Source organism: Macaca fascicularis, chromosome 16, assembly GCF_037993035.2.
Source record: "Macaca fascicularis isolate 582-1 chromosome 16, T2T-MFA8v1.1".
Taxonomy (NCBI): Eukaryota; Metazoa; Chordata; class Mammalia; order Primates; family Cercopithecidae; genus Macaca; species Macaca fascicularis.
In genome coordinates this window covers 85,805,108-85,828,391 of record NC_088390.1, presented here as the reverse complement: position 1 = coordinate 85,828,391, position 23,284 = coordinate 85,805,108, and the positions used below count along the sequence as shown (strand labels likewise).

General features: G+C 55.7%; 1 protein-coding gene and 1 long non-coding RNA gene across 43 annotated transcripts in view; one reads left to right on the top strand and one right to left on the bottom strand.

Moving 5' to 3' along the window:
* Positions 1-23,284, top strand: part of RBFOX3 (RNA binding fox-1 homolog 3) — a 522,239-nt gene that overhangs the window by 187,687 nt on the left and 311,268 nt on the right. The window lies entirely within an intron of this gene.
* LOC135967789 (uncharacterized) lies at positions 19,997-20,611 on the bottom strand. Its single transcript, XR_010582054.2, has 2 exons — positions 20,473-20,611; positions 19,997-20,207 (listed from the first exon to the last, which is right to left on the bottom strand). It is a non-coding gene; the product is annotated as an uncharacterized lncRNA (long non-coding RNA).

Genomic DNA, 23,284 nt, shown 5'->3' with positions numbered 1-23,284 from the left:
GGAGCACTGCCGGGGTGAAGACCCAGCATCCGCCCAGCCTGGCCCTGCCCAGCCTGAGGCTGCTGGACCATGGGCCTTGCCCAGACCGAGTGTCTGCCTGGCAGCTTCCGCAGATGAAGGGGTGCGTAGGGAGCAGGAGGACAGAAGAGGTAGCCTGGGCCAGGAAGCCCTGGGTGAAACACAGCCCAGCCCTCAGCAGCCAGCTCGGGCAGGTGACCCCCTGGGGCTTCCTGGAGGCACCGGCCTGAGCATGAGACCGGCCCTCTGCGCCCTTGGTGGGGAGGGCCAGGCACAGGGAGGCAGCGGGGGTGCTGTGGCAGCACAGGGCGGAGGGAGGGGTTGAACATGTGGGGCAGGGGGTGGGCATCTTGGTCACAGTTGCCAGCGAGGCCACAGGATGATTTACCGGGAAGACGAGGCTGTGCTTCCACTGTCGGGGGCCAGCCCTCCCCGTGTGCCCACCCCAGCTGCTGTCTGCACACAGCTCCCCCTGTCTCCCTCCTGCCGAACCAGAGCAGCTGTCATCAGAGGGCCTTCTCAGGACCTCTCCTCTCCCTCCCCGGCCCACCCCCTTCTCCCCAGGCTCCAAGTCTCGCCTCTCTCAGCCCCTTCAATGCTCTTCTCCCCTCTCTGCCCCTCCCGGGGCACCTCTGTCTCCCACGAAGCTGGAAGCCAGCAGCCAGCAAGGCCCCATCCTCATCTCGTCTGGGCAGCACGTAGAATTCTGTTGGGAGCTGCTGAGCCCGCGGAACATGGGGCCAGTTGCTGAGGACCAGGTAGCTTGGGGTGGGGCATGGGTACATGGAACCCACGGGCCTCGCGGGCCGCCCTCACGGGGCCTTCCTGCACCTGATCACTTCCTTCCCCTTCTCTCTCTCTGTCCTTCTCCTGAGGCCTCAAGGAGACCTCCCCACCACAGGAGGAGAGAGCATGGCGGCTGCCCCGGCCTCAGGCTTGCCAGGGGCCTGCGTCATCTTGCTTGGTCCTATAGTGACTGCATTGGGTGCGCCCCTGGGGTCCTGCATGCCCTGGTGAGGGGTCCATGTTTCTTGTGTCCTCAACTTCTGAGGCCCCCTCCTGTCACCCACTGCCAGCACAGATCATTTGAGCCTCGCCTCCTGTCCAGGTGAGGCCCTGGGCCCTGTCCCTCCGCACGTGCTTTCTTCAGCGGGAGGGACTGAGAGCTGCTGTCCTGCCAGTGGCTGTGGCCTGTGGGCTCTGGAGAGGCCCCTCGGCTTGGCAGGCAGCCTGGGCCCAGCCTCCTTCCATGTAGAGGGAGCCATCCACTTCGAGCAGCCCCACTTCTGACATCAGCCTCGAGCGCAGAGGCTTCCAGAACCACTTGGAGGCCTGGTCGTTTGCTAGAGGAACTCGGAGGCTGGCAGTCATGGTTTTCATGCTCAGGGTTCATTACGGCGAAAAGACACAGGGTGGAACCAGCCGAGAGAAGCAGCCACGGAGGTTAGGGCACAGAGGCCTGTAGGTTAAGGCACGGAGGCCTGTAGGTTAAGGCACGGAGGCCTGTAGGTTAGGGCGCGGAGGCCTGTAGGTTAAGGCGCGGAGGCCTGTAGGTTAGGGCGCGGAGGCCTGTAGGTTAGGGCGCGGAGGCCTGTAGGTTAGGGCACGGAGCATCCTGCCCTCTGCCGTGGAGCCAGGACGGTGTCATCTTCCCGGCACTGATGTTTGACAGCACCTGGGGAGGCTCACCCAGCAGGGAAGCCCGTCAACCTCCAGGCCTGAGTCTTCACTGGCTTCACCACAGCAGCTTGGGAGGTGTCCATGGCTGACCTGAGTCTCCAGGCCTTCTCACGTCAGCTGATCCCATGAGACCCCAGCCCCCCACATCACATTGTTACTTCCTGGCTAGCCCAAGACCCCAGGTCAGTAAAGACACTCATCAGCAGACCATTCCAGGGCCTTAGATATCCCCTCCTAAAAGCTGAGGGCACGTAGCCTGAGCCCTCCTGTGGCAGGGTGAGACTCCTCATGGCAAGGCCTCTTTCCTCCACCCTCCCCTCGGATGGCCGAGCTCTTGAGGTGCAGAGCAGTGGCTGGGAGGCAAAGCAGTTCCCGTGCACTTCCCTCCCCTAGGCCTGCCCTGCCTGCTAACGGTGGTGCCCTGGAGACCCCTGTGAGAACGCGGACCCCTTCTCTTGGGTTGGGGTAGGGGCAGACCTGAGTGCTGGACAGAGCCTGGATGTGGCTGTGGAGGGAGAAGGTCCCAGGGAACTCAAGCAGGCGGGCAGAGGACTCTGCCGAGCAGCCCTGGGGCCGCTGACTCACACCTTCCTCCCATGCTCCCCTCGTGGGTGGGCGCGTTCTCATTGGGAGTCCCTGACTTGGTGCTGCACATATGTTCTGAGAAGCTTGTAGATAAACAAGTATTTTTAAAAATGGCAGGAGATTTGAAATGCGCTCAGAAACTTTCCATTTCCACATTAAAGGGAACTTGTGTAAAGTGACTCACCAGCCAATTTGTGTTTTTTAAACATCAGATTTGCCTAAAAGAAGGCGCACCTGTTAGCCATCTTTTTTTTTTTTTTTTTTTTTGAGATGGAGTCTTGCTGTGTTGCCCAGGCAGGAGTGCAGTGGCGTGATCTCAGCTCACTGCAACCTCCACCTCCTGGGTTCAAGCGATTCTCCTGCCTCAGCCTCCTGATTAGCTGGGACTACAGGCACACACCACCATGCCTGGCTAATTTTTTGTATTTTAGTAGAGACGGGGTTTCACCGTGTTGCCCAGGCTGGTCTCAAACTCCTGAGCTGAGGCAATCCGCCTGCCTGGGCCTCCCAAAGTGCTGGGATTACAGGCATGAACCACCGTGCCCGGCCCCTGTTAACCATCTTATAGCACTCATGAGTCTGCTCGAGGAGAGGATGCCAAGACGCCAGGGCACCCGGAATTCACATGAGCAGCCCTGCCTTTGATTTCATTGGTGCTTTGCGTGTTTCAAAATGCTTTCCCATTTTTCATTGCGTGTGATTTCACACCCACATTGTGAGGGGGACTGCAGATGGGAGGTGGGTATCACTTCTCCCGTTTAGAGACGAACGTGCTGAGGTCCAGAGATGAAGGGGCTTCCCTGAGATGGCCCTATGTAAAAGTGGCAGAGCTGCAGGCATTTGTGAACCTCGGAGCGCCTGAGTGACTCTGAATTTTGTGTCCACGTGTGTGCACATGCACCCAGGCAACCACCGTGAGCACCGGGTGGTCCTTATTGCCTGCTGTGCACTTCTGAAGCTCCTGTTTGACCTCCTGCATCTGCAGGAAACCTGCCAATACATAGGTCTTGGCAGTGGTGAGGCTTCGGCTCATGTTTGGTGTTCTGGAAACCCCTCTGACAATGGCCATTTTCAGGAGAAAGGTGGGCATGGGAGAGCACAGAGCGGTGGGTGGCATCCCAACATGGGGAGAGGCCTCTCACGGAGAAAAGACATCTCAGCATCTCAAGGGACAGAAGAGCCCTTCCCAGCCACGTAGGCCTGAAACATCCATACACACACGTGTGCACAGGCATGGCTGGGCAGCCCACAGAGGTGAGGAGGGGGTGTGGGGGAAAATGAAGTCATGGATAATTGCTTAGCTGCCGTGAGAATGTTCCCTGCTAATTTACAGCATTAGGAGGACTCAGGATACCACGCTTCCTCCCGAGCTTGGACGATACGGTCCCTCGACACCAGCAGATGCAATTATCCACATTTAACTGAGGGCTTGTAAAATCTATTTGTCTGGCAGAATGTGAGTATAATTGCTATAAATTAAATAAGGATACATTTGTAGCTGGGTGGTGACCCAGTCTGAGCTAGTTCAGAGAAGGGTGCCATCTCCTCAAACCTACCGCCTGGTGCCAGGCCGCATGGGAAGGGGCTGGGTCTTCCGTGCCATGTCCTCCCTCACTTTTTGGGAAGGAATTCCTCTCCCAAACCTCCTTCTTAAGCAGTGGGTCTAAGCAGAGTGGATTTGCCACCCAGACTTGGGAGATGCTAGGGCACTTGGCACAGCCACATCCATCCTTCTCTGTCTTGGTCTTAGTCTGCCACTTCCTGATTTTCTCCCCTGATCTCTTTGCTGAGAAGCATCCCTGAGCTGAGATGCTGGCCTGAGACTTGGCCCCACAACTGACCACCCTCACATGTCTGGGCATCTGTGTCTGTGCCTTTCTTCTTGCTCTTGGCCAGAGGTCGCAGGTTCTTGGCTGAAACACACGGCTTTCCCTCTTGGCACGGTTTGGATCCTTCTTTATAAAAGTGCTCAAGGAGATTATCTAGTGGAAGGAAAATTGGGGGCAAGTACCTTTCTTTTGCTGTAGGAAGAACGTGGCCAACTTTTAGCGTGGGAAACGTGTGTGCACGCGTGTGCTTGGGTGGGTGTGCAAGGAGGGAGGACTAGGCAGCTGGATGGAACACGTACATCCTCGCAACTGGAAAAAACATTTTGTCATTGTGGTAAAATATGCATAACATAAAATGTACCATCTTAACCATTTTTAAGTGCACTGTTCAGTGGCATTAAGTACATTCACTTTGTTGTGCGGCCATCACCATCCATCTCAAGAATGTTCTTATCTTTCTAACCTGAAGCTCTGTCCCCAGGAAACACGAACCCCCCTTCCTCTCGCCCCAGCCCCTGGCATCTCCGTTCCACTTTCTGTCTCTGAGTCTGCCAACTCTAGGGACCTCACACGAGTGGACTCACACAGGATTTGTCCTGTTGTGACTGGCTCATTTCGCTCAGCGTCATGTCTTCAGGGTTCATCCATGTTGTGTGTGTCAGAATGTCCTCCCGTTGTAAGGCTGGTCATATTCCCTCTATGGATGGACCATGTTCTGTTTCTCCATTTGTCCATCCACAGGCACTGGGCTGCTGCCCCGTGTGGCTCTTGGGAGTGACGCTGCTGTGAACACGGAGTGCACGTCTCTGTTGGAGTTGCGGCTCTCAGTTCTCTTGGGGTTGCACCCAGGAGCGGGGTTGCTGGCCGTATGGCAATTCCATCTTGATTGTTTAAGGAACTGCCAAACCTTCATTTTCACAGCAGTGGCGCCATCTTCCGTTCCCACCAGCAGTGCTTGAGGGTTGCAACTTCCCCACATCCTCACCAATGCCTTGTTGCTTTCTGTGCTTTTGATAGCAGCCATCCTCACGGGTGTCAGGCAACCCATTGGCTTGGAGTCAGGACTCTTCCCTGGCTGGGCACGTACCTCTGAGGAAGAAAGGCCTTGGGGAACAGCTACTTTTCAACACCCAGGGACAAGTCAGGCTGCTGGTGCTCTCTGGAAGGAATTGTGACAGGGCCGGGGTGTCCTCTCTGATGTCCTCAAGGACTGCAGAGCCAGGCCCCTTCTTTCCTGAGAGCTTCAGCTGAGGTGCCCCTGAGCAGGAGTGAGTATTCTGCCTCTGAACAGGGGTTTTGGGAGAGGCTGAGGGGCCGAGAGACTCTTACAGGAAGCAAGGAGAAGCTTCTCTGCCTCTGTTATCTTCTCTCCTCTCTCCTGGGCTGTGCAGATGATGTAGGAGGAGTCACAGCCACTTCTCCCCTTTCCTGCCATTTCGGCAGAGCACCTGGCTGCCCCTTCCCCCCTGCCAGGAGAGATGTGCCCCTTATGCAGAGCTGGGGAGAGCAGCAGGGGCAGGGTGGGGCCGCCTTCCTTCTCCCTGCTGTGAGAACCCTGCTGCAAACCATGCCAAGGGGCCTGGGGCTCTCCAGGAAACTGTGGGATTCCTCTGCTGTGGGTAAGGAAGGTGGGCCCTGCCCAGCCTGCCAGCCAGGTGCAGCCAGCAGGAGGGGGAGCCGTAACCCCAAAACAGCACATCCTCTAGGCCCACAGTTTGCCCTGCAGACTTTCATGGCAAGGGGCTGCTCTATTTGTGTTGCTTTAGATTCTAAAGGTCACAAAACAGCCAGCTGTGCTTGTCAGTACCAAGGGGTCAGCAATCCAGGCAGATAGGTCCAAGCGGCCGCTGAAGCCTGAGCGGCAGCCCCAACCCAACCTGGAGGGGCAGGTGCGGGGAGGGCCGGCCTCCACTTCCCCTGCAGCTTCTCTCCCCACAGGAGGCTACTGGGATCGGCCCCAGGGCCCTCATGCTGGCCCCTGTGGGAGGGCCAGTGTCTTCACTCTCTCTGGTCACCCCATTGCAGGGGCCACACCAGAAGTCCTGGGCCACGTTGCTGTCTTGGATCCTGGAACCAGTGAGCATCCTTGGTGGATAGTGGGGGCTGACAGTGAGAACGGGGACTGTGATGCTCTCCCTGCCCTATACGCCTAGCAGGAGAGCTGGCGGGCCTGCTGGGGAGGAGGCTTTGGGCGTGGCAGTGGGCCGAGCAGGAAGGGCTGGTTTGGCAGGGCCACGACCAAAGCACCTCAGACCAGAAGAGGGAGGGAGCCCCGACTGCAGTAACTGCCCCCAGGTCCACTCCTTGACCAAGGGCTGCAGGTGCTTCCAGCTGCTTCCAGAGGGGACCCAGCTGCCCTTTGGCTCTCCCAGATGAGCTGAGACCTGTCCGTGCAGGCACCAGCCCTTGGCCTTGGGGACACCTGTGGGCAGCTCTGCCCTGCCTGGGGGTGCTGGAAGGACTCCGTTGCACCACAAGGGTCCTAGAGTGCAGGTGGGAAGAAGAGGAGGCTGCAGAAGGAGGCACAGGTGTGGCCTTTTCCAGCCTCCTCCTGGAATTCTGGGACCCATGTCAGTGGAGAGGGAAGCAGAGACTCTCAGAGTCTGGGGGCATCTGCAGGGGAGGAGGTGGGAGGGGCCCGCTCCAGTGTGTGTGGGGGCTCCTCTGGGGTCTGCAGCATGCTCAGAGACCCCTGCAGTTCCTCTTCTTCCCCCACAGCCCCAGCACATGCAGGCCGCCCTTTGCAGAGACCCCTCCTTGTGACCCACACAGACTCTGCCTCCCCTCCCCCAGGGCCCAGATGAAAGCAGAGTTTCCCATAAACGTCAGGCAGGGAGCTGACTCAACCCAAGCCCCTCTCTCCGAGGACCTGCTCCCTGTGTGTCCATCATAACTGAGCCACATGCGATTGTGTGACTGTCCTGCCATGTGGCCGTCCAGCTGCCCGCCCTGGTGGCCCCAGGAGCCAGCAGAGTGGCTTTGGAAAGCTTGGGGCTGCCTGCATGCATACTACACACAAGGAGGGAGCTTCTCTCTCCTCCATCTGCATCTGCAGTGCTGAAATACAAGAGCTGAGATGTCTAGGGCTGCCAAGTTTCATCAGTTCTTCTACAGCAGCTGGGGTCGGCCTCAGGGGCACACGGTGTCCCCTTCTCCCTGGGTGGGGGAGGGGAGGTACTCTGAATGACCCCCAGGATCAAAAAATGGACCTTGGAGTATTTAGCCCCCGGCTTCGTATGGGGATCACTCAGGGTCCAGCCATGGGCAACCTCCTAAAGGCAGGACTCTGTGTGCCAGGGACTGGCTCTTTTGAACAGCTGGGCTTAAATGAATACAAAGATTCTACCAGGCAAAGGTAGGTGCACCTCGTAGGTGGCACTGGGCAGATTGCACTCCCAAGTGGTCTCATAAGTCACTTGAACTCCCCAGACTCAGAACCCCATGAGAAAATAAATTGCAGCCTGGCGGCCCTGGGATTGTTGTGGGTCTTCGTTCACATGCAGACTGTGGCGGTGGGCTGGGGAGGCTGCCCCACAGAACAGGCCTGTGCTTTGGCAGCTGGGGACCTCAGAAGCTCAGGAGCCCTCTGGGGACGGAAGCTGGACTGCGATGGCCTTTCCCGCTGCCCTGGCTCCCGCCACCTTGGGCTGCATCCCAGACCTACTGTCAGGGGGTTGCTGCCTGGCTCCTTCTGGCCAAATGGAAAGATGTCAGCAAGGAGCTACAAAGCCCATCTTTTCACCAGAGCCTGTTCGCACCAGCAGGAGCACAGAGGGTGTTCACTCCTCCCTTGGGCACGCTGTCTGCCCGGGCGCCCGTCCTCTTGGGGATCTGCTGCTTCTCCATGTAGCAGTTCCTCAGCTCTGCTAGACCAGACGTCCCAGGCCCGTCTTTACTGTTTCTGAATCCGCAGCCTGGAGCAGGCAGACAGGTGAACAGACAGAGAGACAGACAGACAGACACAGGCTTAGGAAACTGAGAGCGCAGGGAGACCAGAGGGGTGGAAGGGATTCACATGGAGCCTTCACCCTGGGGCCTGGACGCATGGGGCACGGGGCACCGGCCCGCCACATTTGCATATTGAAATTCGTGCTGAGGGGGCTTTGTGGGGAAGTTCTGTGTGTTAATCCACCTTCCTATGGAAAGGAGGAAATTATTCATAATTAAAAAGTAATAATAATGTGGTGTGAAGGAACTCGCTGTACATTACCCAGAAGGAAGGGGGTAGGGTGGCCAATCTATTTTTAATAGTCTCCATGGCAACGGAGATTTTGTTTACAGTGATTTTTTTTACCCCTTGTTCTTCAGCAAGGCAATTGCTGATTTGCATTTTATTAGAAAATGCTGTCGCAAGTCTCTGATATGGACAGGAGTGGGGCCCTGGAGGAGACTCTGGGAGGGCCCTTGAGAACCTGCCTGAGCCTCTTCTGGGGGCTTTGTGGACCCTGGACAGAATAACAAGGCCGAGGCCAGCAGAGCTGGTGGGGAGCTTCCTTCCACGGCCCAAACCCAGCTGGGTCCCCTCTGCCTGGTCCTGTCCTGCCCCTCCTGCCCCTGAAACACAGCTTCGCAGCCCCCTACAGGCCCCCGCTCCTACCCCCAGAGCCCATGCCACCTGCCCAGGGCACCACTACTCGCCTGTGTGAGGCTGGTGGGGCCACTTGGCACAGAACCCAGGCCCCAGCTGAGGTACAGATGGGATGGCAGCCGCCTGCCCTGTGGCAGCCAGTGCACATGGCTGCTGGCCAGGCTGCAGAAGGACGGCCCGGGCTGCGTGCCCAGGTGCGAGCTCTTCCTGGACCCTGTGGGCTCGTGGCCCGCTGCTCTGTGGGCTGCCTTCCAGCCCCCTCCCCTCTGCCCGTCGCCCAGGTGCGCACCTGCAGAAGGGTCTCTCACTGGGGTTGCAGCGCTGCCTGTGCCCAGAGCCTCCTTCCACCGGCTTCAGAGTCTCCACACTCCAGGTGGAAACCTGCTCCCCGGTGAAGTGTGGCCGTGGGAAGAGAAGAGCTCACGGCCTGGGCCTCCTGGGTGGGAGTAGGGGCGCTGCGGCTCCAGGAATTCCCTGCTGTTTGTGTGGGGCCGCAGCAGCCCAGGTGTCACTTTTGTGTTGTGGCTCCTCCCCACGTCCGTGGAAATTCAGAAAGCCTCTGGACACAGCAGGTTCTGGAAGGAGAGCCAGGCGAATGGTTGTTCTACTCAGAGACTCTGCATCCTGCCTTTGGGATAATTTGGAGTCTAAGTCAAGGAAATTGAGGAAGTGCAGCCTTTGTAACCAGAGCGGTTTCTTGACTGGCACAGAAATGGGCACTGCAGGGGAGGGGTGCCCCGGCCTGCCCTCTTGAGGCTCGGTCTGGGCTGGTTTGAGGTTTTTGTTTTGGTCTCTCGCATTTCAGAAATTTCATCTGCAAGTGACATTTGCGGGCAGTTCCCCTTCCCCCTGCTTTTAAACCAGCAGAACCTTTTGGGAAAATGCCCGATTTTCCTTCTTAGGAGAGGTGAACGGAGGCAGGGCAGAAGCCGGCTGCTTCCTCTGGCTGCGAGGGTGTGGAAGGCAGGCCAGGGGGTTGGGCGGAGAGGGGCTCAGGGTACAGAGTGGTAGTCACCCCTTTACCATGGGCAGGGATCATGCCACACACACACACAAAACACTTGCATACACACCGCACATACATTCATACACACATGCACCATGCCCTCACATATATACACACATGCATAGATGCACACATACATACACCACACACACATCACGACACATGAATACACACCACACACATACACATGCACCATGGCCTCATACATACATACATGTGCATACACACACACCATACACTCATACATATCACACACAACACATGCATACACATCACACACAAACCACGTCCTCACATATATCGCACACAACACATGCATACATGTCACGTACACATTCACGCACATATACCACCATGCCTTCACACACATACCCATGTGCATACACACAGCACACAGCACACACATCACACACAACACATGTGCATACATACCACACACATTTACATACATGCCCACACACATATATACACATGCTCATACATGCACACATACCATACACATACCATACACTCACACATATCACACACAACACATGGACACACGACACATTCATACACACCATGCCCTCACACATATACACACATGTGCAGACACACTACACGCAGATCACACACAACACGTGCATATACACCACACACATTTATATACACACACCACCCCCACATACGTATATATGCACATGTGGCTACATGCACACATGCCACACACTTGCATACACCACACATACATATACACAACACGTGCACACACGCTGCACACACATTGTTCCATATTTTCCGTTTAATTGGCCCCAGTATGAGCCTTCATTGTTCATTCATTCAGCAAACATCCCCTGAGTGCTCGCCCAGGGCTCCACAAGGCCTGGGGCCTGGCTTGTCCAACATGGGTTCTCTAGAACAACCATTGCATGCATGGATCACAGCATGAACAACTGCTACAAGTCAGGCACCATGGGAGACTGGGAATGAGGCTCTGGTCTTGCCTCACCACTGTGCAGGTGGAGGTATGGGGACCCCAGGCGGGCAGGCAGGCAGGCGCTTACAGCACTGAGGGAGGGCATGGCAGGGGAAGCCTGGGGCCAGGGCGGCCCCAAGGAGGGAACTGATGGAGACCTGGAGGGGAGGTGGGAGAAGGCTGGAGGCGGAGCCCGCAGAGCTGAGGCCAAGGCTGAGCACGTTCCCCAGGGAAGAGTGCTCCACACAGAAGGATGGTGCGTGCAGAGGCCCTGGGTCTGAGACAGCCTGGCTGCTTGGGGTAACTGCAGTTAATTCCAGAATGAGTCTCGGTGGGTTTTGGTGTTTGCATTTGGTATGAGCACATCTGTGATGCGCTATGAGGTGCCCCCCGCCCCCTCAGAATGCCTTGGGACACTTCGGTACAGTTCCCAAGCTGGAACACACACCTAGAAAGCAGGATGCAGGAGAGCGGCACACAGGAAGTCCTGGGAACATTCGATCCCATTACGTGACAGCATCAGCTCCATCAGCACAGTGCTCAGTGCCAGGGGCAGGAAAAAAATGACTGTGTTCAAGGTGCTTCCTGTTGCTGTTTTTATTTTATAGAGGAGGGAACTGAGGCACAAAATGCCAAGGTGGCTGGTGGAGATCACACAAGTAGAAAGTGGGGGCTCTGCACTCAGCCCGGGTCTCCAGATGCCCAGCCCAGCCGTGTGGTGCAGAGAGTGGGAGGGGTGTGAGCAGGTGCCAGCTCGTTCCCCAGCCTACAGTGAGCAAGCACCTGATGGTGCCAGAGGTGAGCAGCTGGTATGGGGGGCCTTGCCTTCCTGGGGTTGGCGGTCAAGCAGAGCAGCCTGCAAAGCAACTGAGGCAGGAGGGATTGTGGAGTTCAGGAGGCAGGAGGCACCGCCTGACCTGGGTGTGCATGTTCCACTGATGAGCAACAAAACACCTCCAGCTCAGGGGCTTCAGCAACACCATTTCTCTGAAGGCCGCTTTTCTGTCAGTCAGAAGCTCAGGTACAGCTTAGCTGGGCTCTCCGCTCCCAGCTCCTAGAGACCGTGCCCATTCCTCACCGCGGGACCCCTCCGCTTTCATGTCACCAGAGAAGAAGTTCCCCCTTGCCCCATCCCTTTCACCGTGGAATCCCCCGGCTTCCTTTTCTGTGGCCAGCTGGAGAAAACTCTCTGTGTTTCAAAGGCTCATCTGCTTAGGTCGGGTCCACCTGATAAGCTCCCTATCAGGGTCCACTGACTTGGGACCTTCATGACCCCCACAAAATCCCCTCACAGCCACACCTCGGTTTGTGTTTGGCTGAAGAACTTGGAGATGTGTGTGCACCAGGTGCTGACCTGGAACTCTGCCCGCCACAGCCAGAACGATGTGTGGAGACCAGAACCAGCCTGGAACGCAGCAGGGTAGACGCCGCTGACTGGGAGCGGGGGTATCTTATGTCCCAGAGGAACCCGACTGCCCACAAGAGACACTCCCTTGGCCTAAGGCAGCCAGGCGGCCAGGGCACTGTGTGCAGGGGGCCATCCAGCATTGCACACGCATGCTGAGCTGAGGCAGCGGGCACAGGAACAGCTGTTCACCGTCCAGGTGTGCAGAGCTGAAGGGTGGAGAGTGGCAGTGGAGAGGAGCAGGTGGGAAAGAAGGAGAGGACCTGTTGTCCTAAAAGAAATCACAACACATCCTTCCATCCACATTGTCTGCATTCCAAATACCACCCAAGATGCCAGGAGGCTGCCGTTCTTCCCTCCAATCTGCACCTTCCAGGCTGAGGCCACTTGACCCCATCAGCAGGGCCCAGAGGTGCTGGAGTAAGAAATAGGTGGATGGGGGTGTCTCTGAGAGGCCAGACAGCATCCCTAGAGCTGGCCCCCTGCTGCCTCTCACCAGTGCCCACCCCCCAGATTGACCCCATGACACTGGTCTCCAGGGACCTGCTTGTCCCCTCTGTGGGAATATGGGGACCCTAGCTGCCTGCCAGCTCCAGGCCTGAGGCCCACCTGCTCTGGGGTGAGACACGGGGCCTTGCAGCTGCGTGCCCTTGCACTTCACTTCTTGCTTATCAGTTTCCATATGGACAGAGGCAACATGCCACCACCTTCTGCTCATGGAGTATGGATTTCAGAAGGCCACATATCTACATAAGTAATAGGCAGCCACTTCAAAGGCCACAGAACGAAAATAAACCAGAAAATAGCAAGTGTTGGTGAGGATGTGGAAACATTGGAACCTTTGTGCGTTGTTGGATGTAAAATAGTTCAGACACTGGAAAATAGGGTGGCAGTTCCTCAGAAAGTTGAACATGGAACTATCACACAATCCGGCAGTCTCGCTCCTATACACACACTCCAAAAAGACTGAAGTGGGGGCTCAGAGAAATCCACTCCAAAAAGACTGCAGTGGGGGCTCAGAGAAATCCACTCCAAAAGGACTGCAGTGGGGGCTCAGAGAAATCTACTCCAAAAAGACTGCATTGGGGACTCAGAGAAATCCATGTGTGCATGCGTTTATAGGAGCACCATTCGCAAGAACCCAAAGGCAGAAACAAGCCAAAGGCCTGTCAACTGGGGAGTGGACGCACAAAACATGGTAGGGCCACGCAAGGGAGTGCCACTGAGCCACAGAAAGGAACCCAGTTCCGATACAGGCTGCCACGTGGACAAACCCTGAAAACAGTGTGCTCAGCAGAAGGGGTGGCCTTTTGTGTCTAGCCACATATTGTATGATTCCACTTATATGAAATACCCAGGATAGGTAAATCCACAGGGACAGAAAAGAGATTGGTGGTCGCTGAGGGCCAGGAGGCAGGGGCTGGTGATGGGGAGAGGTCGCTTAACCAGGTAGGGGGCTTTCTGTTGGCGTGATGGAAATGTTTTGGAAGTTGATGGAGACAGTGGTTGCATCATGGATTAAATGACACTAAATGATACACTTTAAAATGGTTAATTTGGGGTAATGTGAATTTCACCTTGATAAGTAATAATAATACAAGAATTACTTGATGGGAGAGACCATTAATGCAAGAACAATGATGGTGATGATGTTATCAGCTCAGTTTCACCTGTTGTTATAATTCTGGTTATTATCGTTATTCAGATGCAATTTGGCATTAACTCAGCCAAACAATGTGGGCCTCATTGGCTAAATGCATTTTAAGAATCTGCTGCTCAGAACAGAGTCTCCTAGGGACCTGCCTTCCATCCAGCACCCCCTTAGACACCATGTCTAGGTCTGTGGTTCGGGGAGCCCTGAGCAGCAGATGGGGAACCTGCAGTCTCGGAGGTTGCTGTCTTTAAAACCACAGAGTGACTTGGTCAGGCTTCTGGGCCCCCATCCTGCTCAGATCTCATCGCCAGCTGGTCACTCCAGCCTTTTCTGTGTAAGTTCTTCGGCTGATTCTGCCCCGTGCACTCACCTCCTCATCTTTGACCTCATAGCTCAGTGCTGCACGGGGACCACTCAACCCTCCCACTGGTCTCGCTTGATGAAGAAGCTGTCCTCGGTGGGGCACTTCTCGCCATGATGAGAGAGATCATTTGGTAACAGCCCCTGCAGACCCAGCCATCGAGTGTGTGTCTGGGCCGGGTGTTCTGCTAAATACGCAGCCTCCCTCCTCACAGTGACCCAGGAGGCGAGTGCTCCTTCTACCCCCACTTCACAGACCAGCAAACAGAACTCCGGAGATCAGAAGCAGCTTCCTGGGGTCTCACAGCTGGCAAGCATCCAGGGCAGGATCGGAAGTGGGGCTGGCGGGCTCCAGAGCCCACGCTGGAAACAAACTAGCTGGGACCTGGGTTCCTCGCTTGGCACGGCTCCTTGGAAGAGGAGCCGGCGTTTTGTCTTTGCATTCCGACTCCAGGCCAGTGCTGGCTGCATAGTAGGTCTTTATATAATGCAAACGAGTAAAAGAACCATTCTCTGTTGTTTCTTAGCAAAGAGGACCCTGAGAATGGGTTTTTCACAAGCCCTCTTGGAGGGCCTTGCATTCTTGTCTTGGTGTTACCCCCACCTTCCCCCAAGCCACCTTGAATGAATTCCTGCCCCCAGCCGCCTAGTTCTCCTTCCTCCTTTGCAATTCTGCAGAAGTCCTCCCCGTGCCTTGTGCCCCAATCCTGAGGGACCCTCTGTCCTCCAGACAACTCGCTCCTTCTGGTTTGAATGGAAGCCAAATGCAGAGCCTCATTTATTGTCTTGCATTGTGAGTTACTGCATGTTCCCGTCTTGCTCTCCAGCCAAATTACATACTACTTTGAAAGAAGGCAGGACAAGCTCACAGCACTCCAACGAAGATGCGGAAATACATCACACACGAAGTGAAAGCCCCACTCCTTCCTGTCCTCCCCCAGGGGAAGCCTCTTTTAACAATAGGACAGATACTCCCAGACCTTTATTCAATAGTTGAGTGATTTATTTGTTCATTCGTGAGATTTCTATTGTTACTTTTACTAAAAACATGCAAACAGGCCAGGCGAGGTGGCTCACGCCTGTAATCCCAGCACTTTGGGAGGCCGAGGCAGGTGGATCACCTGAGGTCAGGAGTTCAAGACCAGCCTGGCCAATGTGGCAAAACCCCGTCTCTACTAAAAACACAAAAAATTACTGGGTGTGGTGGCGGGCGCCTGTAGTCCCAGCTACTCGGGAAGCTGAGGTAGGAGAATTGCTTGAACCCAGGAGGCAGAGGTTGCAGTGAGCCAAGATTGCCACGGCACTCCAGCCTGGGCAACAAGAGCGAAACTTCGTCTCAGAACAAAAACAAAAACACGCAAGCATGCACGGATGTCGGTAAGCGTCAGCGGGTCTGCAGCTCACCTCACTCCACCATAGCTCCCCAGCAGCCTGGCGTGGAAGTCCGTGCAGATCCACCTCAGTTGCGTAGAGGAGTCTGGAGCCAGCTTTGGGTGTTTCTTTGCATTCCCCAAATATTGTCCCCCCAGATCCTGACTGCACAGTAAACATCCAACATTGCGGGGAGTCACCCTTTCCCATGGCGGGGGCAAGCCAGTTAAACAAACACATGCAGTTGCCCCAGAATTTTATGAAGCAAATTTTATCAACTGCTGGAGCCAATTCCATGCAATGTGGTCATGCTGGGAAGGTGGGACGTGGGAAGATAATGACACTCGGCGCAGCATCACGTTTGCAGGCGTGAAAGGAAACTGAGGGTACCATTTGTTAATTGTCCCCATCCTGATGGGACGTGCCTCCCTCTCCACAATTCCCGGCAATTAGAAGTGAATCAGGGATATCCTGGCGGGAGAAACAACAGCCAGGCAATGGAGAGGCCTCATCCTCGCCAGCCCAGGGAGAAGCGGGTGGCTGTCCTGCCTGGACACGGAGTGGAGGGTGTTGTAGGAAGAGTCTGAGACCCAACCAGTCCTGAGACATAGAGGCTGAGAAACGACCTGGCAGAGTCAAGATCCCCCAGCGGGAGCCATGGGTGAGAATTTTGGGGCTGAGGCAGTGCTGAGCAGATCCCATCCCTAGGGTTGTCAGCAGATGGGAGAAGGAGCAGGAAGAGAGTTTGCTTGTCTCTACCCGGTTTCCATCTTCTAAAGCAACGTAAAGAATGAGAAAATAATCTCTCAAAATAAGCTGTAGCTGAACGACACAGACAGGCATGTTCCCAGCATCTCTGTTCACAAGAGCTCAGAAATGGAAACAGCCCAAACATTCATCAGCAGAGAGATGGATAAATAAACCCCAGGGCACTCGGAATATCACGCAGCCATGAAAAGGGGCAAGGGGCCAATACATGCAGGGAGGTGAATGGGCCTCAAAACCCTGATGTAGCATGAAAGGAGCCAGCAGTGATGATGTGCAGTCCCAAGATTCCATGCACAGGAAGTTCTAGGACAGGGAAAACTCAGAGGTGGTGGAGAGCAGTGAAGACAGTGGTTGCCCTGGGGGCTAGAGGTGGGAATGGCTGGGGAGGGGCATGGTCTGCATCTTGGCAGGTGAAGGGTTGCACAGCTGTGTGCATTTGCAGATTCATGCGTTTCTTTTTGTTGTTTCTTGTTTTTGTGTTTGAGACAGAGTCTCACTCTGTCACCCAGGCTGGAGTGCAGTGGTACCATCTCAGCTCACTGCAACCTCTGCTTCTTGGGTTCAAGCGATTCTCCCGCCTCAGCCTCCCGAGTAGCTGGGATTACAGGGGCACGCCACCATACCCAGCTACTTTTTGTGTTTTTAGTAGAGACGAGGTTTCACCATATTACCCAGGCTGGTCTCGAACTCCTGGCCTCAAGTGATCCACCCAAAGTGCAGGGATAAGCCACCATGCCTGGCCCAGACTCACGCATTTCGTTGTATGTCAATTTTTACCTCGAGAGGAAAAAAATGTAAACAAACGTCAAACCCTAGTTGATGATGAACACGCTGTAGTATTGGGGGGAAGTGCACAGACGTCTGCAGCTTACTTTCAAATGCAACAAAAATAACAAACTAGGTTGACGGGCGTCAGGGGGTGGAGACAGGCACAGATTTGTGATGCAGTGTGTGGAGAATGTCCCAGTTGCATCGAGCTGGTGGGGTGCGGCTGTCACCGTCAAACTGCTCAACTTTTCCGTGTGTTTGAATATATTGGTGATAAAGTGTTGGGGGAAAATCAGCTGTAAGATGAGTACATAAAGGGCTGTTTTTGGAGAGACCTGGGGAACGTGCTTCACTGTGGCGATTGCTTGGGAGGCCCCCATAGTCTGGGAGTCTATGCTGGGATACCAGTCTATGCTGGGATCACCCAGCATCCTGCCGTGGTGAGATGATCCTGTGCAGGTCTTCGATTTCCTGGAGTCTAGGCTAGGTATCCGGTCCTGAGGAGGGGACTGAGGCTATCTGCTTCTTGGAACATCCATGATTCTGGTCTTCTAGGATTTTACAGACTAGCTGGGAGGTCAAACACATATAGAGAGAAGAGTTAATTGCCTAAAACTTGTGTGAGGTAGGAAGGCAGCTGGACTCTGGAGATGGACAGGGGAATGGCCCAGGCAGCTGAGGTTTGAGCATACCAGGCCACAGGGAGCCATGGATGGTTCTTGGGGGAGGGAGGCTATGAGAGCAGGACTGGGCCCAATGAGTGATTTGAGGCACCCACCCACAGGGGTGGTGATGAGGGCCAGAAGCTGGGTAGTGGGAGGGGAGGGATAGGAGAGTCCGTGGAAGCTAGTGGCCTGGATGTGGGCGGAGGAGAGAACGCCAGAGCTGAGACTGGACCCCCAGTCCTTCTTGGCTTCTCACAGCCTGGCCCTCTGTGTCCATCTGTGTCTCCTGCCATCTTCGGGCCAGCTGCATGACCTGGGCACAGAGGGCTTTGCACCTGAGTGGGGCCGTGGGGCCTGGGGTGCCCATGGGCTGGAGCTCCTTGACTCATGCTCTGGTCCCAGCTTCTTGCATCCCTGATGCCCGGCGTGTAGACTGGCTCACCTCAAAGAGCTGGCTTAGGTGGGAGGAACCAGTGCCTAACCAGGCCCTTGGGGGGCTGGGACATGGAGGGCTCCCACTGCTGTGGCCCTGCCCACGCCCACTGCCCTCATGGGCCTCAGCCCTGTGGCTTCCCACTGGCTCGTTCTCTCCCCCTCAGGCTCCTTCAAATCTGTGTCGTCAGCTGAGATTGGGGACAGGACACTGGAATCACCCTTGGCAGGGAAGGAGTGAAAAGAGAGGACCATAGAAATCGAATGTCCTGGGCCGGGCGCGGTGGCTCACACCTGTAATCCCAACACTTTGTGAGGCCGAGGTGGGCGGATCACGAGGTCAGGAGATCGAGACCATCCTGGTCAACATGGTGAAACCCCATCTCTATTAAAAATGCAAAAATTAGCCAGGTGTGGAGGTGGGTGCCTGTAGTCCCAGCTACTTGGGAGGCTGAAGCAGGAGAATGGCATGAACCTGGGAGGTGGAGCTTGCAGTGAGCCAAGATTGCACCACTGCACTCCACTCCAGCCTGGACAACAGAGCAAGACTCCACCTCAAAAAAGAAAAAAAGAAAGAAAAGAAAACAAACGTCCGGGAGCTTGTGCTGGGGGAGCCTGAGAGGATGGGGCCTGGCAGGTTTGCCCTGACACAGGTGCCTGGAGGGTGGGCAAGGAGGCAGCGCACTGGGTGACAGGGGACAAGCCCCACCCCGCCCGAGCCAGGAAAGCCGCCAGCCATGAAGCTGTCTGGGACATTCCCACTATAGCACAGCCCTCAGTGGCTGGACCTGTGGGGCTGTGGAAGCTGGACCTGTGGGGTGGGTGGCTGACGGGAGTGGAAGTCCGTGGTGGGGCTGTGTTCGTGGATTATTCCTGAGTTCTGGAGTCTGGAAGTCAGGCTTACCCACCTGTTGGTGATAGGTGTCCCTGACAGAGGTGCCCATCCACAGGAGTGCCTGGGGGTGGGGACCAAGCCTGAACCCCCATGGGGAGCTGTCCCTCTCTCATTCGCACAGAGCCCTGACCTCAGTGGCAGCCCTGCTGCCGGGACCTGGCCCCACCTTAGGGGTGTGGGCCTTGCCAGCCAAGGACTTTCTAGGATAGCCTGGCAAGCCAAGGGGCGACCAGTAGGCTCTCAGCCATCAGGAGAACATACACGGTTGTGCGGGGGGTGTCTTACTTTTCACCGCCCCTCCCCAAGCACCAAGGGAGGCCCGTTCAGGGCCCCAGCAAGGGGAGGGGAGCCAAGTCTCCCTCCTTCGCCTGGCTGCAGTCCTCTCCCAGCAAGGCCACTGCCTCCCTTCTGAGATGAGAAAGGGTCCAGAGGTTAGGGTGCCTGGCGGGAGGGTCAGCCGTTCCCACAGCAGAGCAGATAGAGACCTTCAGCATGATCTGATGGCAATCCTGATGAGCCCTCTCTTTGCTGGGTACATCCAGTGGGTCAGGCTCCTGCTGAGAACTTGGCCAGCAACCTCGGGGCAGCCCCACGACATCCGGGAGGTGCTGCTCACACCCCCATAGTAGAGATGAGAAAACTGAGGATTCAAGCTGGATCCGGGTCAGAGGTAGAGGATGTGCTGGCTCTGACCCTGGGCTGTCCGACTCCAAACCCGTGCTCTGAAATCCTATCCCATCGCCCAGCACTGATCCTTCACCTGGTCCTCCCATCGTCCAGCCTCCTGTTTCACAGACAAGGAGACTGAGAGCCAAACATGATAGCCAGTCGTGGAGCTCAGCATCCAGGCCCCGGCCCACCCTTTCCTGTGCAGTGGGGTCCCCACCACCCCACGTGGCTCCTGCTTTGTCTGTGTCTGCCCTGCGGGGCCCCCTGCACCTACTCCAGCGGGAGCCCTACAGCTTCTCAGGGAATCGTTAATCCCCGTCAGCACAAGCAAACAAACTCCCCGCTCCATTTATTTCACAGGGCTCCCAATTTAATTAGGTTTTCCAGTTTTCCGCCTGTCCTGGGCCAATCACTCCTTAAAACAGTGGAGAATTCATTTGCACCTGCTGTCAGAAAGCGTCTCTCCCCAGTTAGAAAAATAATTAAGCCATCATCACACATCAGGGGTAATGAATCACCATTTTTCATTCAGTTCGCAGGTCGTTTGTTTTCTTCTGCACTGGCAAAGGAGGTGCAAACTAAATTTGAGCAGCTGCCAAGTGGATCCTGCCTCCCTTGCAGAGCCCCTTCCCTTTTTCTCTCTCCGGAGACCCCTTTCCTCCTTGAGCGGTGCCGTGGGGACAGCAGCCTCTGGGCATGCCCAGCTCTGCCTGGGTCCTCCGCCCTGGGCTCCTGCTTGTGGGTCACAGAGAGTCCCCCGCTTCTGCTCTTTCTCAGGTGTGACTCCCAGGTGGCTACTCTGCAGGTAACGTGGAAGGTCTCACCTGTAAGAGAGCTGTATGCGGTTCCTGCGGCCACTGGAACAGATGACCGCAACTGCGTGGCTTCAACAGCAGCATTTATGCCCTCACAGCTCAGGAGGCCAGAGTCCAGGATCAAGACAGGGTCGTACTCCCTTAGGAGGCTCCAGGGGAGAGTCCTCCCCAGCCTTTCCCATCTTCTGTGGTTCCGGCAGTCTCTGACTTGTACACGCATCATCCCGACATCTGCCTCCATTATCACAGGACGGCCCCGCTCTGTGTCCCTGTGTGTCAGATCTCCCTGGCCTTTCTCTGTCCCTGTCGTTGGGTTCAGGACCCACCTTAATCCAGGATGATCGCTTCTCAAGATCCTTAATGTGATTACATCTGCAAAGACCTTCTTTCCGAATAAGGTCCCATTTACAGGTCCTGGAAGGTTAGGACTTGGACGTATCTTTCTTGGGGGAGGAAGTCACAGTTCAACCCACTCCAGGGTGAAATTATTTACCCTCGAGGCTGTTGGACTTACCAGATGCCCCACATCTGGATACCTCCAGGGTCCTGGGAGACCCTTTACCCAGATGTTCCCAATAATCTGACCCCAAGCTCCAGAACGCCCCATGGCCGGACAGGAGGGCCAGAGGCTGGGGCTGGTGTGTCAGGCTGCCGTATCTGGAGCCGGTTGTCAGCCCCACAGTGATATCTGAGTGGGTGCAGACCATGAATGACTGGACCAGATGCCCTGGGTCTCACAGAGCGGACACCCCGTGTAGGAACTTACAGACCTGTCACGGGGCAGGCTCAGCGAATGTCCAAACACAGGCCACGGGATCGGGGTAAAGGGAGAAATGATCCGGGGAATACTGGAGTGTTGTCTCCTTTAAAAGTGAAACAAAAGAAATAGTTCCCCTCTCCCATTCCCTCCCCTCTCCCTCTGCACTGAAGGCAGGGTCTCACGTGCACACTGGGAACACACGAAGGACCAGGACGGGGAATAAGTCGTTTGCATTTTGTAGACTCTCTCAAGGTGGTGTCATTGATTGGCTGATGGGTTGACTGTACCCCTGGATCATGAAAGAGTCGTTTTGGTGGGGCTAACTGGCTCTTCTTATTTTTATTTTTATTTTTTTCCTTTCTTCCTATTTGGCTTGAAGTTGACCTATTTTAAAGTGGTAGTAGCCCCGTTCTACCACCTGGTGGCGCGCGTGAGCAGCAGCGTGCGCAGGGGCGTGGCTCCCGCCTCTCAGGGCTCTTTTCCCAGACGCTGGCTGTGAGTGGAACCTGACAGCGGAGCCCTGAAGTTCTTATCTTCCTCTTTGATGGTGCCTGTGTGAATCCATCTCCCCTGCTGAACCGCTGTCATTCTAGAAGCAGCTCCAGAAGCGAGCCCTAGCGTGGCTGACTGCTCTGCAGGGCAGCACTGGAGAGGCTCTGCGTCTGTGAATTTAAAAATGAGCACACCCGGATCTCTGGCTTTGGAAGTAGGGTTGTGAAGACGTGTTTTTCTGTTTTGTCTCGATTTTGTTCAGAGGAGGATCTCTTGGCACAGGGATGCTAGCTAGGCTGTCTGTAGACACATCCACGAGTTCCCCAGGTGGCAAGGTGTTGTGGCAGCTTTGGGAGGGGCTGGCCCAGCTTAGGAGAGTGTGGGAACTTCGGTTTTGGCTTCAGAGGTGGCCTGACTCTGACGCAGAGACTCTCCCAGGTCAGGGCAGTGCCGGGGCCGACAGGTGCCCCCAACAAGGGGCGAGTCCAGCTCCCACCTCTCAGTCAACGGGCGTTAGAGCAGGAGCTGCTGCATTTGGGATACCCTGCTTACCGCCGCATCTTCCTAGTGTGTCTGAGCCTTCTGCATTCTTAACATCTTTGGTTAATTCCTGGGTCACATGTGAACTCACTTCACCCACCCCCAACACCTTGTGAGGTGGGTGTTATGGGTGAACTGTGTCTCTCTAAGATAAGTTGAAGCGCCAACCCCTGGTACCTGTGAATGTGACCTTATTTGGAAACAGCCTTTGCGGTTGTAATCAGGTAAAGATGAGATCATCAGCGTGAACCCTAACCCACCATGACCGGTGTCCTTGTAGGAAGACGAAAACGCCATGTGTCTTCACAGGAAAAGGCCCCGTGACGGCAGAGGCAGGGTTGGAGAGACTCGGCTACAAGCCCAGGGGCCCCTCGAGTGGCTGGCAGCCTCCAGAGGCTAAGAAGCCACAAGGAAGAATTCTACCCGGAGTCTCAGCAGGAGCTTGGCCCTGCTGACCCCTTGGTTTGGGGCTCCTGGTCTCCAGAATGTGAAGGAAAAATTCATGTTGTTTGAGCCACCCAGTTTGTGGCACCCCTCTGTCCACACCATGGGCAGTTTGAGGGTGCATCCAAGCTGGGAGCTGGAGTTTTAGGGCCCTGTGGTGCGTCTGTTTCACTGTCAGACCTTTTCCCCACTCCAAACCTCATTCCCCAAGAATCCTGCTCCAATCCTGATCCCAGGGGCAGCGTTGGAAGGGACTGGAGACCCGTTACATCTGCAGTGGTTCCACTGTCCCTCCAGCACTCCTGAGGGAATCTTTGGGTCGAGACAAGCAGTGGGTGAATCTGGATGTCTCCAGACCTTTTCTGAGTGATGGGGAAGGATGTCTGGGTTCCAGAGCGGGAGTTAGACTGTCCTGCACTAGCCGGTTAAGGACAGCTTTCACTCGGAGAGAAAGCCGGCATTCTTTCCAGCAGCCGCGTTCACGCTTGCTGAAGACGAGGGTCTGTGGTGTCTGCTGCTCCCCAGGGAGGGGCCCCGGCTGTATCTGTCTGAGAAGCCAGAGTGAAAAGGTGATGAGAACATCAG